The following is a 13,758-nucleotide window of genomic DNA, read 5'->3' as shown; positions in this document are numbered from 1 at the left end:
CCCTTTACTCATTATGTAATAAAAAGTTTAATTTAAAATCTGATTGAATTCAGTCAGCTAATTTCTAATAGAATTGCTGTATTTCGTTTTTGTTTCAAAAGAAAAATATTTGAAAAAATTCAGAGGTGTCTGTTTTCCCAAGAGGTTTCTCTAAACATGGCTGTAATACTTTTCAGTGAGACACTCAGGAGATCTTATTTTAGTGATTAGTCAAATAAATGGAAGCATTACTAGGTCTAGAACTCATCAATCTATTTTAAAAGGCTAGATTTCTCTTCAATTTTGCACATTTTTAGAAGCACGTGTATTCCTTGGGTTTGGATTAATACAAAGAGTATATGTTAGTCTGATACTAGGCATGCCACATTGCAATGTCATTTTGTGGGTCAAAGGTAACACCTCTGCAGAAAAGAAGGGAAAGGGGGAAAAGAACTGTAACCATAGCAAGACCAGATTTCTAGCGCCATTAAAGTATATGAGGCGACAATTGGTGCGATGCAGTGTGACAGCAGCAATCCTGTGTAAGCTGGGAAGCCCTGTGTGCATTGCTCCTTCAGAACTGTGGCTTTCACTGATGTTTATAAACGGGATGAGAACATGATAGGACCCTTTGCAAGCAGCCACTGCCTAAAGCTGGAAAGCATTGCAATGTCTAATACACACCTCCATAGCTTATCAAATTTAGGATCAGATAATTTAGAAGCATTCAGTATCTAGAAATGCTGTGTAACATTAAAGACAAAAATAGGATCAGTTTGCATTGCATCAGAAAGATAAAAGTCCTTCCTTTGTATTCTTATAGTTGTATTAAAGATACAGTTTTTAAGTAAAACGGACCCATTAAACTTTCTAGATAACATTTAAATGAGTATTGTAAATCCCAAGCCTTTTCTATTATCAAAGAAATTTTTCATATCTGACATACAGATATTTACACAAATATTCATAAATAGTAACTCAGATATGTTTGGTAGAAGCCCAAGAGACCTTGTAGTTATAAAAGTTATTTTATAGTTATTCCCAATTTGTTAAAACAGTCCTCTTGTATTATCGTTAAAAACATGTATTTGGCCAATATTTGAATAATTGAATTATATCTGAAATTATTTTCTCTCTTTGTTTTAAGCTGTGGATATAGAGGCCAAAGGTAAAAAGAACTAGAGCGATTAGCTGGTAGACTTGTTATCTGAGCATAAAATATGTTGGAAAATGCTGAATGCATTAAATGACACCACTAGTTATTTTCCTAGGAGTTAATAGGTAATATTATTAGCACAAACACATAAATAGTGCTCAATACACTTACTAAACTGAATTGAACTTAACTGAAAGTGATCAACCATTTGCTTATCAAATTTCCATTTTTTTCCTAGATTATTCAGCTAGTAGCATATTATTTTTCAGTAGGCCTAGCAATACATATATATATATATACACTATATATATATACTCGTATACTATATATAGCATATGTACTGTATATATACTCATATATTTGAATGTATACATGAGTGGGAACTCACTAATGCCAAAGTAAATTATATACCTAATTAATACAGATTAGTTCACTAAATCAATCAAACCAGATTGGTACTACATTTGTAGTTACTATGCTTTTCCAGCTGTTAGGTTTTAGAAACAAAAGGTTTCTTTTAGATACTTGGGTAAAAGTTGAATTTAACTATTATCTGATCATCTTAAAGTGATAAGTTTGTATATATGTAAACGTAAACTGCACTGTTTTTCCTTATTTTCTGTTTTTTTTTATTTTCAGTTCCAAGTTCTAATTCAGTGACATAGTCCTGAAAGATTTGCCACATAAAGTATAATATGTGAGTAAACAGAGATATTTTAAATAAGACATAACACCACTTTATTAAATATTTTTAATTTATGAAAATAGAAATACTGATATGGGGTATAAAAAATTAACTCCTCCTTCTATCTAGACCTTCTATTAATATTATAGATCGTGCCTTCTAACACTAGTCTGACAATACTTACAGCAGCATTTCCTCCAACTTCATAAATAAGTAAATAGAAAGTTAAAGCACTGCACTTTCTCACCTCATTTTTTAATGGCGAGGACCACGTACCATTGAAAATCTCAGCTATGCTGATGCCATAACAGCAGTGAAATGGAAACAAACGAATTTATAAATTATAGAAGAAATTTGGTTAAACTAACAAATACATAAATGCATAGAAACATATCTCTGGCTAAATTACTATCACAAGCTCCATTCAGGTTAAAAATCTCACCAAATGCCTACCTCATTATTAAATTTTATAGCACACGTCCTTTTAGAATAATATATGTAGAATCTATTGCGTGTTTGCCCCTGCTCTTATCTGTTCTGATCCTGTTTTGGAGAGAGAAAACACAGCTCCTGGGCCTGAATATTTCTGGCTCTCACACAGTAGCTGCTTCAGACCTGTGTGCTTATGTTTCCGATTCCTGGGAAGTTCTCTTTGCCACAGGGCGTGCCCTGAAACACATCAAAAGAACCAAGTTCTACAAAAGAAAAAAGAAACTCAAGTAGGCTTGAACATACAAAGAGAGGGAGAAAGAGATGAGAAAGGGGCCAGGCAGAGTGTTGAATACAAAATGAGTTCAACCAACCCCAGGAGCTCTTCATCACTTACATTTATCTTATTCTGAGAGAGGGGCGTCAAACCCAGCCCTGACATAAACCACCCACTGCCATTGACTTTGACTCTATGTGTGAATGAGTGAGTCTGTGTGTGTGTGTGTGTGTGTGTGTGAGAGAGAGAGAGAGAGAGAGCGTGTTGTACATAAAAAGGAACAGATTTCATGAGGTATCACTGTTACCTCACAAGAACCGAAAAGACAATGTTTGAAAACACAAATTACCAAAATCCTAAGTAAATACATTTAGCACGGCTTTTCATTTAATAAATCAATAGTGTTTGTATCAAAATCTTCTAATTGTGCATTGCTTTAACATCTTTGCTACCATATTTATATTGTACTTACTGTGCTTGTTGTTGTAAAGCATGTGAGATTTCCCATTCCTACTTGCAGTATTTCTTCCATGTTTAGTTTTCAGGGTCAGAGCTCATGGTCAAAGTCTCTGCAACCGATACATTCTGTATGATAAGTAAAAAACATAATTAAAATACAAATGGTCCAAAAACTGGAAAATAAGGAAATATTTTCTAAGCCCATGCTAATTTCATCTTTGAAACTACTGCTCCCAAATTCTGACTCTCTGTGTTGTTTAAAAGTATATCCCAATTAATAAATCCCCTAAAAACGAATTTTACTATCCCAGTGGGATTGTGTTCTCGAACGTCTGCACAAATTATCTAGAGCTAGAAAGTGTAATGTCAGGTCTGCTTTCACTGTAGTCATGTAATGGAAAATGGCCTTTAAATTGGTGGTTTAGAGGTAAGTAAATTAACAGTGAATGGAAAAAGATAAACTTGCAAAAAAAAAATTAGAGAAAAAATGCTATCAAAAAAACTATTCTTATTAGAAAGATTTAAAAATATTACATAAGAGGCACATTTAAAACTTCTGGGGCACCTGGGTGTCTCAGTCAGTTAAGCATTCAGCTTCAGCTTAGGTCATGATCTCATGGTTCGTGAGTTCGAGCCCCGCTTCGGGCTCTGTGCGTGGAGCCTGCAGCCTGCTTTGGATTCTGTGTGTGTCTCTCTCTGCCCCTCCCCCACTCACACTCTGTCTCTCTCTTTCTCTCAAAAATAAATAAAACATTAAAAAACCTTAATTTTTTTTTAATTTAAAAAGAAATAGTAGGATCGAGATTGTTTCCAGTGCATAAGAAGCTATAATCTAACGTGCTGGTATTGATTTCCTAACACAGATCAACTTGTAGTGTTCACCTACCAATATTATGATATTTATTTCATTTTGTTGCTTACCTGAGATTTTCTAACTTCTACTTGACTGTGTTAACATTACTTTTATGTCCCAGACTACTGATATATTGCCAATATAAGATAATTCTCACATGTTGCATTTTTTAATTGGTATTCAACACAAAAACTGAACTTTTTAAAAAAAGATTTTTGCAAAAGGTCATAGCACGTCTAGGTGAGTGTGTCAGGTTTTCTTGGAGGACTGTGCCAAGCGCCGCTCTGATGGCATTGCTTGAACAAAGGGTTTCAGTTAGCAGTCTGGAAGGAAAAGGTAAAATCCCTGTGGCTGTCCCGTTTATGCACAGCGGCATCGTAAGGCCTTAACTAAAGTGACCTTTCAAACTCATTTACAGGCTCTTTCTCAGTTCCAGCTTTTTTTCATTTTCTTAAGCAAATAAACTGAATTCTAAACATTAAAAGTTTAGGCAGTCACGCTCTACTCTGATACATCAGTAATCATAAAATAAAATTATGCGATCTCAATTTCATTTCTACAATGAATTATCCAGAAAGTCCATTCTGGGAGACAGCAAGAGGGAGAAACAAAGAAACATGATAAAGAAAAAAATAGAACCTAAGTCACAATTCTGAATGTTAATAGTCCTGGACTCCGTTTTTTTCTGCCTTCAAAATCAGCCCCTTTTCAAATGTATCACATGAATTCACCCTGCGAGTTTATGTGGTTCATTTTTTTTTTTTTTTGCATACTTTGTGATTAACATGTAACCCACCACAAGGTGTATATGCAACAATGGACACCCAGTCAGAAGACTTGCAACTTTCTTAAAGATTAAAAACACAAACTACATAAAACTCTACGTCCACCACATCACAGCCAAATCCCGGTAGCTGTGTGTGATGTTTCCGGGCTGAACAACCCCTAGAGCCTCAGTGAATTGGTGAAAGAAAAAAAGAAGAAAAGCATATCACAGCTTTTGCAGCGCCCTCTGAATTCTGCAGGTCAAATAATTCACTCTAACTGCAGGCTTTACAAGCCTGAAGGTCAGTCAGTCTTGACCCTGGATGTTATGGTGTTCTTAGCAGGCGGCAACTTGCCTTGGGTAACTTTTCCATGGCACTGTCTTGGTGTCCCTCAGAAAGCATTTACTGGTTTCCTACAGTATCCTGTCCTTTCTGAGAGAAACCCTTTGCTACATGACTGATGGGGCTGTATATTTTTTTTTAATTTTTTCTTAACGTTTATTTATTTTTGAGACAGAGAGAGACAGAGCATGAACGGGGGAGGGGCAGAGAGAGAGGGAGACACAGAATCGGAAGCAGGCTCCAGGCTCCGGGCCATCAGCCCAGAGCCTGATGCGGGGCTCGAACTCACGGACCGCGAGGTCGTGACCTGAGCCGAAGTCGGACGCTTAACCGACTGAGCCACCCAGGCTCCCCAATGGGGCTGTATTTTAAACGATACATTAACAGACCATTTAAAAAGCTGATCATTTATTAAGCCAAGGCCCAAGCTCTTGGAGACGTAATGTTAATCTTTCCAACGATACCTTTTATGATCACCTCAAAATTCAAATACCCAAAAGCAATCTCTCTTCTGCTACTAATGTGTCTAACTGTCTAAAGAACAGTCATCTCCAGAGGTGGCCGGGACTAGGAACGTAGGCTCTGAGGTGGGGCTGCTATGACTTTAAACATATTTCTCAACTTCTCTAGTCTAGTTCCCTATCAGTACAATGGAGATAATAGTAGTTCTTACCTGATACAATTGTTGTGGAGAATAAATGAGACTGAATTAGAAATTAAACCAAAGTGCCTGATGCAACCTCTAACGGGGATTCAATAAATTTCAACTAGTGTTACATTTACAAAATAATCTTTGACTAGTGCTTCTTGATTCTTCCTAGCAACCAACTCCAGAGATGCATTTGCTTGGCATTTGTGCCTTTTCCCTTACATTCTTAGTGCTTTGGTTCCAGACCCTTATCTCCTCATAACTAGACTGCTCTAAGGATACTTTCTATGGATCCCCTAGTCCATTTTTCCTTCATTCCAACCTGTATGTCCTGCCAGTTTGAGTTTTCAGGCATAATGCTTTCAGCAGTGCTACTGTTGTTAAAAATCTGTACTGATTTCCTCTTTCCTACTCCTCTGCCTGCAAGAGCCTACACACTCTGATCCTGCTCAATCTATTTATTATTCCCTGATGGAAAAATCAGTTTGCTGTAGACAATTTTCTGCCATATAGTTTTTTCGTTGATTCCCTCACATAGTCAACAAATATTTATTGAGGGCCTACCATGGACCAAATGCAAGGGATGCAAAGGTATTAGTTTCCAAGAATGTAAAATTAAATAAAGTAGTCTCCCTGCCATCAATGAGACCATCACAGACACTGGACAATTAAACAACTCATAATATACCAGGTAAAAAGAACTCTAAAGAAGTAGAAGGACAAAGAAAAGAAAACTATACTGCAACATTCTGTCTATAGGTGGGAATGAAATGATTACAACGTAACAAAGTTTTGGGGTGCTTCAGTGGCTCAGTTGGTTAATCTTCTCACTCTTGATTTCAGCTTAATTTGTGATCTCGTGGTTCTTGAGATCAAGCCCCACCACCGGCTCCGTGCTGACAGCGTGGAGGCTGCTTGGGATTCTCTCTCTCCCTCTCTCTCTCTCTGCTCCTCCCCAACTCGTGCACGTGCACACTCCCTCTCTCAAAATAAATAAACTATATATATATAACAAAGTATTATTTGCCACACTATTACTGGGAATCATAGAGACCTAAAAGTTTGTGTATTTTTGCCCTTGATTAAAAATGCCCTCAACCTATCAAAATTCTGGCCATCCCCATAAAAACAGTCCTACCTCCCGATGATATCTTCCTTCATTGTTCCAATACTTGATCTTTTTCTCTGGAGCTACTATAAGTCTGCATTATTTAACTTAGTGATTGGTTATATGGAATCTTCAGGTGTTGAATACTGTTTTCTTTTTCTTTTTTTTTTTAATTTTTTTTCAACATTTATTCATTTTTGGGACAGAGAGAGACAGAGCATGAATGGGGGAGGGGCAGAGAGAGAGGGAGACACAGAATTGGAAACAGGCTCCAGGCTCTGAGCCATCAGCCCAGAGCCCCACGCGGGGCTCGAACTCACGGACCGCGAGATCGTGACCTGGCTGAAGTCGGACGCTTAACCGACTGCGCCACCCAGGCGCCCCTTGAATACTGTTTTCTATGTGACAAAGATTTCCCTAAGATACAAGCCTATTAAAGGCAGAATTCATGTTTTATATACAAGTGCATTTCTTATTTTCCAAACAACCTAACTTAATTCTAAGACAACTATAGTAATAAATAACTAGTAATTGGTTCATTTATTTTTCATGAGAAATGTGTATTTTTTAATGAGTATTTTTTTCACATTTTTTTCTAGCCCAAAATTTCCTAAAATCTATGCTATGTAGCATTAGTTCCACAAGATGCTAATAAATATTACTCAAAAACTTAACTCATGTTGAAATTTTGGGGAAATACTGAGTTAAAATAATTAAATAAGATTATTTACCACAAGATTATTTACTTCCCAGAGCTTTAAAGCTTGTATAATTTAAGTCAAGAACAGTAAATATTAAGCAGTGTTTCCCAAATCCACTTAATGACAAAACCCGTTTCCTGAAATTAGTGTTCACGGGCTCACTTTGAGGAATTCTGTTGTGTGTTAAGCCTATGGAGCTGATTTCTATTTTGGGGTCAAAACTGGTTATTTAATTTAATTAACTGGTAAGCACTATCAGTCCACTAGCACAATGAAAAACATTTAGGTTTCTCTAAGTTCTGTAACATTAGCAAAGATTTTGATAAACATAAAATCTGGGCATAAGTTCTAACAAGGTCATAGAGGCAGAAGCTGGCCAAAGTTAAAAATCATGATTTGTGTCTAGGTTCAAGGATCCTGCTATTGATTTAAATTTTTATGATTCTGTTATTTAATGGTTGAATTATGAGGTCTACCCTTAGGTTTCAAGAAGGAACAAAGTTCCTTATTTAAGAGCACATATTGAATCATTAATAGATGAATATATATTATTCAGTCATAGAAAAGCCACAGTGGAATATTATTCAGCCATAGAAAAGAATATCTTGCCATTTATAATGACATGGATGGACCTAGAGGGTATTACACTAAATGAAATGTCAGACAGAGAAAGACAAATATTATATGATTTCACTTATATGTTCAGTCTAAAAAATGGTTTTAAATGTACAAAAAAACAAAACATAGAGCCAGACCCATAAATACAGAGAACAAACTGATGGTGGCAGAAGGGATGGGGTGGAGGGATGGGCAAAGTAGGTGATGGGGAGTGAGAGATTTGGAATATCTCAGTTATGGAATGAATAAGTCATGGGGATGAAAGGTACGACATAGGGAATATAGTCAGTGGTATTGTAATAGCATTGTACAATAGCATTGTGAGGTGACAGATGTTAGCTACACTCATGGTGAGCATGGCATGATACTTAAACTTGTTGAATCACTATGTTGTAGCCTAAAACTAATATAACATTGTATGTCAACTATACTTCAACTTAAAAAAGAAAAGAGCACATATTTAAATAGGTGGGTTAAAATTTATTTGACAATATCAATTCTGATTAGTGATTACAACTTTAATAGGATTTATATTACTATCTTTATTAGCTGTAAAAGCTTACAAATGGTCTGAAACTAATAACGAAAAGTCAAGATCTAAGGAAACAGGTTGCAGAATATTACATGGAATTGTATATCCTCACCAACTTTGACTCTGTGTGAGTCTTCTCTTTCTCTTTCACTTTGTCTTCTGGGGAAGATACCCAAGGTCCTACCCAGTGTAAATTACCAATGTATCCTAATCCAGACCTGGCTGAACTCCAAGGCCTTCCCTTAAACAGTTGTAGTGAACCAGCAGTCAGTATGCCCTGCTTTCTGATGGCTGCCTGGAGTCCAGAAAATGCACGAAGCCCAACATAGGAGGTTTGCAATGGCTGTAATCATGCTCCACTCTGTTTACAGTGGACATTTAAAGTGGAGCCAGTGCCTTGTAAGTAGTGGTAGAACCATGGAATGCCAAATCTTGTCTGAAATCAAGCTTGATGTGACCTTATGCTTTATTTCCCCACAGGCTTCATCCCTGCAAAATGAAACTACAACATCTGAAAGAAGGAATGCTTGGCCATTAAGGCCATGCTTGAAACTTGGCACCAATACTTGGAGAAGCCAGGCATCCGGTCATGGCCTGCACCAACCATCACAACTGGGAGGTCCTCTGGATGATCCATAACATCTACCAGACCCACAGATGCCAATCGCTTTCCCATCTACCAATTTCAGGACCCAATAGATCCTGAAAACTCAAAACTGGTGAGCTGATGTACTATATCCTAAGTTAAAAATTCTTATCCAGTTCAATTAAGTTGAACTCACCAGGCTGTGACACCCAAAAACCTTTGCTGTAATCCACTTGTAGAAGAGCAACAACAGGATTGCCCCTTTCAACCAAAGGTCATGGGTCTTGCCCAAACCAGCCCATTAGCCTTGGAGGGATGCTTCTGTGGAGTGGATGTCTTACCTATGTGTCCTGGTCAGGAGCACTCACACTGAGGTCCAGGTCCATACCATGGCAGCTGTGTCCTCCAGCTTCTACCTGTTTAAGATCCACCGCAGTCTCAACTGTGGGTCTTGGGACTTCTGACGGCCGAGTGTTCAGGAAGATGTGGAGGACCTAGGAGAATGTGCCTTGGCAGAATTGAACCAGAAAAAGACAGAGGCCTCTTCCATCCCTACTGAAACATTGGTGATTGTGATGAACCCTATCTGGAGAATTTTATCACAGAGCTCTCTCCCTATTACTAAAACAGCATTGTCTTCACATTTGCCCCAACGATTCACTTTTCTCCATGCCAAGGGACATTGCCTTCACCTCCAGTGGGCATCAAATACCTGCATTTCACATGGATCCCTGGCTAAGGTAGAGCCTCCAGTTTGAATCCACATCTAATAAATTTGTCTTTGTAGATAAAGATCACTTGGATCATGAGATTACACCCTTGAAAATAGCAGTGCCTGTGTATACTACCCACCTCCAAAATAACGGAGTAATCCCTATACTCAGTTCCATATTCATCTATAATACCTCTTCCATGCAAATCAGTTTCGTACAAGTAAAATGTGGAAGCATCCCATAAAACACGCCCACCCCTCATGAATTCAACCAGTTTTTATTGAGGACCTATCATGTGCCCATGTAAATGGAAGTTTACATTCCAATGGGTATGTCATAAAATTAAACAGCATAATGAGTGCTATAGCATTGTAATGATGGCCATGAGAATTCCCTCATCTCTGTTCTTTGACTACCCAAGGATCGCCTAGTTGCCCAGGCTGACTCACAGATGATCTTCTAATATGCCAAAGCAACTACTAAGATTCAAGCCAATAGGCAGAAGTGCCCAGGGGACCTCCTGCAAGTGGTGATCCTATGTATTCTGGTTACTAATGTATTATTTCTAAACCATCTGACTTTTAAACAAGTTAGATGCTCACTTACTAAGCGCCTTCCCATCATGTCATCAAACTGGTAGCCCTCATTGTAGCCACTCTTGGGTAGAATCAGGCTGTGAAGTTGGAAAACGTGGCTTTAAGTTTGGGTCCTGGCACTCATTATGCCTGTGGGCAAATCACTTAAACTCTTTGGTCTTTGGTGTCTTTCTCTGCAAAATAAAAATAAAAACATCATATACGATACCTACCTCACAGGGTTGTTGTGAGAATCAAGTGAAAATGTATGTGAAAGCACTTTGTAAACTTTGCTATTTTTGATCACCCCATTTTTCATGGATTCTTCCTTCTCCCCACCAAATACAATACTATAATTTACCAGAAGGATGTACTATTACACCATCCCCCCCATGCAAGTGAATGGTACAAAGAAAATGAATTACATGCCCTCCTAGATATCTGGTTTCAGTATGGTAATTCTGATGCCTCACAAGGTGACAAGTATAGAAGCCACAGGACCAAAGCCAGGGCCCTACTGCTATATAGACAGACATTCCACCATTAACACATGATTGGACCCAGATACCAGTCAGCCCTCTTGATGGAAGGCTTTCCCCAGAACCCACTATAGAGAACCTACTCTTGGCCCCAAAGAAATAACCAGACAACAAAAATTCAGGGAATCACCTGGGCTCTAGCTGCCAAAGAAATCACCAGCTACTCCAGTGGGGAACATGCCTCCCAAGGTAGAGTAAGAAGACTTGGTTAAAGGAGACACTGATCCGATTAAACAAATACAAACCATCCTTACTGCCTGACCTATTGTTGTTGGGCTGGAAAGAAAAACTCCTTGTCATTCATTTAAAGCAAAGATTTGGTGACACATTTCTTCTTTAAGCACAGTTTTTCCCTCAAGCCAGCCTGGCTCTTGCCTTTCTGATTTTGTCTTGTCTGCTCCCTGTCTGTCCAATAGATTTGTGCTGAGATGTATTCCTGGCTTGCAAGTCTTATATGTTCCTCTTACACACACACACACACACACACCAATGAAGAATCCCACCCACATTTCCTATGCTACCCTCATAGCCAAGCCCAAGCCTGACCTTCTATTTCTAGCGATTCAAAATTGATTCTGGATTGGCTGATCGAATCTGAGTTCAGTCTCACTGGAACAGTCTATCCCAGGCTGGAATGCTGACTCTGTTTCAGTCCTGGGTAGAAGTTTAAATAGAATACCTATGGAGTCATGGATACCCATAACTTCTTTAGGAAAAGAAAATTTATTTTTGCCTTCTACTTAGAATATACCAGCTTCTCCAAAACTAAGAACATATTAGCATGTGCCTCCAGGAATAGCATAAAGTTTTTATACTAGATCTCCTGAGTGAAGAGAATGATGCCAATGTACCAAAAGATCAGACAGTATTGGCATCCCAGAAGCTCTGGAGTAAGATCTTAAGCTTAAAATATAAAATTTCAACTATAATCCATGCTTCAGTTTCCTGGAGCAAAGGAAGAGGATTACAGGGAAAATGTTGATTCGATGTTTATATCAGTTTTCAAAATATTTTTAAATGTGATGAAAAATAATTCACAATTTCCTCCTTGCTCTAAGTCAGAATAGCTGATCTAATATACCAACTCAGTGAGCTGAGAAATCCCCAAATCTTTTTTTAAGGCTATAATATTCAATTTTCATTTTCAATATTTATAACTTTTTAAAATTAAAACAGTGTCTTCTAGTTTACAATCACTACTTGTTGTGGGAAGGAAGCCAGAGAGACTCAGAGTCCCAGCCACCCAAGGTCAGAGGCACTGAGCCAAAGGACCCAGCAAAGAGAGGCCCAAGCCAAGAAGAAAAGCTGTTGCTGAAATGGCAGACCAAGCATATGAAATAAGATGATCTCCAGGTCATGGTAGTTGAGAAAGAAGAATAGACAGATCCAAACTGGGAAGCAGATTAAGATGTTGGAGTAAGTATCAGGACGAACACAGCTGGGCAAGAGAAGTCACCTCAGCCACACATGTCTGTCTTACGACAGCCTTTCCTGTGAGTTGCAATATTACATCCTAGTTTTTCAGACGTAAAATCCTCAGTATCACTGATGTCACCTACATAGCCAGCCCAAAACAGACTACTTTCCTTACCCACAGACGTACCTTTTAATGTCTTGGCTGATACAATTTTCTTTTTCAGAGATTTTAAATTTTTTCATAAACCTTTGATAAATTATTTTATCAATAAAAAAAACTCTCAATAAATAACCTCCCTGGTTGAATTCTAATTCCTTCTTTGGTGATTAAAAAACTGGTAATAAAAATGAATTAGTTTAATTAATAATTTGTCTGCCCTTGCATGGCCAAGGCTAAGAGGGAAAGGACATTCTAACATAGATTAGATGTAAGTGAGCTAGAAACAGTTATAGTGAAATGCCAGGCAAGGGGTAGCCAAAGAGATGTTTGATACTGGCACATGGCTTAACCTTAATCTGCAAATTGTACCTCTCTTTCAAAAGTCACAGGCGATCAACTCTCCCACTGCCACATCAGGACACAGAGACTGCAGAGTGAAAGACAGACATGCAGGGTAGAAAAGAATAATGCAGGCAGCATTTTGCAGCAAGAGGTAGCTGGTTGCAGAGACCAGCCACTCCCCACGGCTGGCAGGAGTGCCAGCCTTTTCAGAGAACTCACATTAGAAGTTACAGCAGTACATGGAACCGAGCCAGTACACACAACAGTGGGGACAGTGGGGAAGTTTCTGTAATTAAAGACTGAACTCAGCACACTTTGAAACAGACTAAGAACTCTCTACTACTACTGGCAACAAGGAACTGATTTTGTTTAAGTGAATGTTCTTACTGAACCTGGTAAATCATGAATCAATGTGGAAACAAAGGCAATCCGTGGATTACAGCCCTTGGGTTAAGAATAAAGAAGAGAATCTGAATGGTACCAGGAGGAACAGACCCCCATAACAGGAGAGACTGGAAATTGCTAACAGAGGAGCATAGTTGTGTGTCCGTTCCGAAATGCTGTGTATACAGTTATGCTTAACCCGACTGCCTAGTAAATTGCAATTGGTTCTTATCTTTTGTGTGAGTTTAATTCTTCTATATTGAGTCTTTTTATGGTCTTTATAGAGCCCAGAATTTATTAAGAAATTTCACAGTAAACAGAATACCTGTTAATATATGAAGCAGATACTGATAATTGCCAGCAATATTCTAATTCTAGAATAACCAAGCCAAATAAGCAGTGATTCTCTACCTAATGAAATTTATTTTAAACTGAACAGATGTAAATTATGTCAGGAAAATGTAATACCTTCTATTACCCCCAGTGTA

At 38.1% G+C, this 13,758-nt stretch overlaps 1 long non-coding RNA gene across 1 annotated transcript; it reads left to right on the top strand.

Moving 5' to 3' along the window:
- The first annotated feature begins 1,727 nt into the window (after positions 1–1,727).
- On the top strand, positions 1,728–13,501 carry LOC109499066. The gene is made up of 2 exons (XR_002156192.2): positions 1,728–1,832; positions 9,036–13,501. It is a non-coding gene; the product is annotated as an uncharacterized LOC109499066 (long non-coding RNA).
- Positions 13,502–13,758: the final 257 nt, after the last annotated feature.

The sequence above is a fragment of the Felis catus genome, chromosome B1 (genome assembly GCF_018350175.1).
Source record: "Felis catus isolate Fca126 chromosome B1, F.catus_Fca126_mat1.0, whole genome shotgun sequence".
NCBI classification, from domain to species: Eukaryota; Metazoa; Chordata; class Mammalia; order Carnivora; family Felidae; genus Felis; species Felis catus.
Note: the sequence above shows the minus strand (reverse complement) of the source record. Positions and strands in the feature narration are given on the sequence as shown.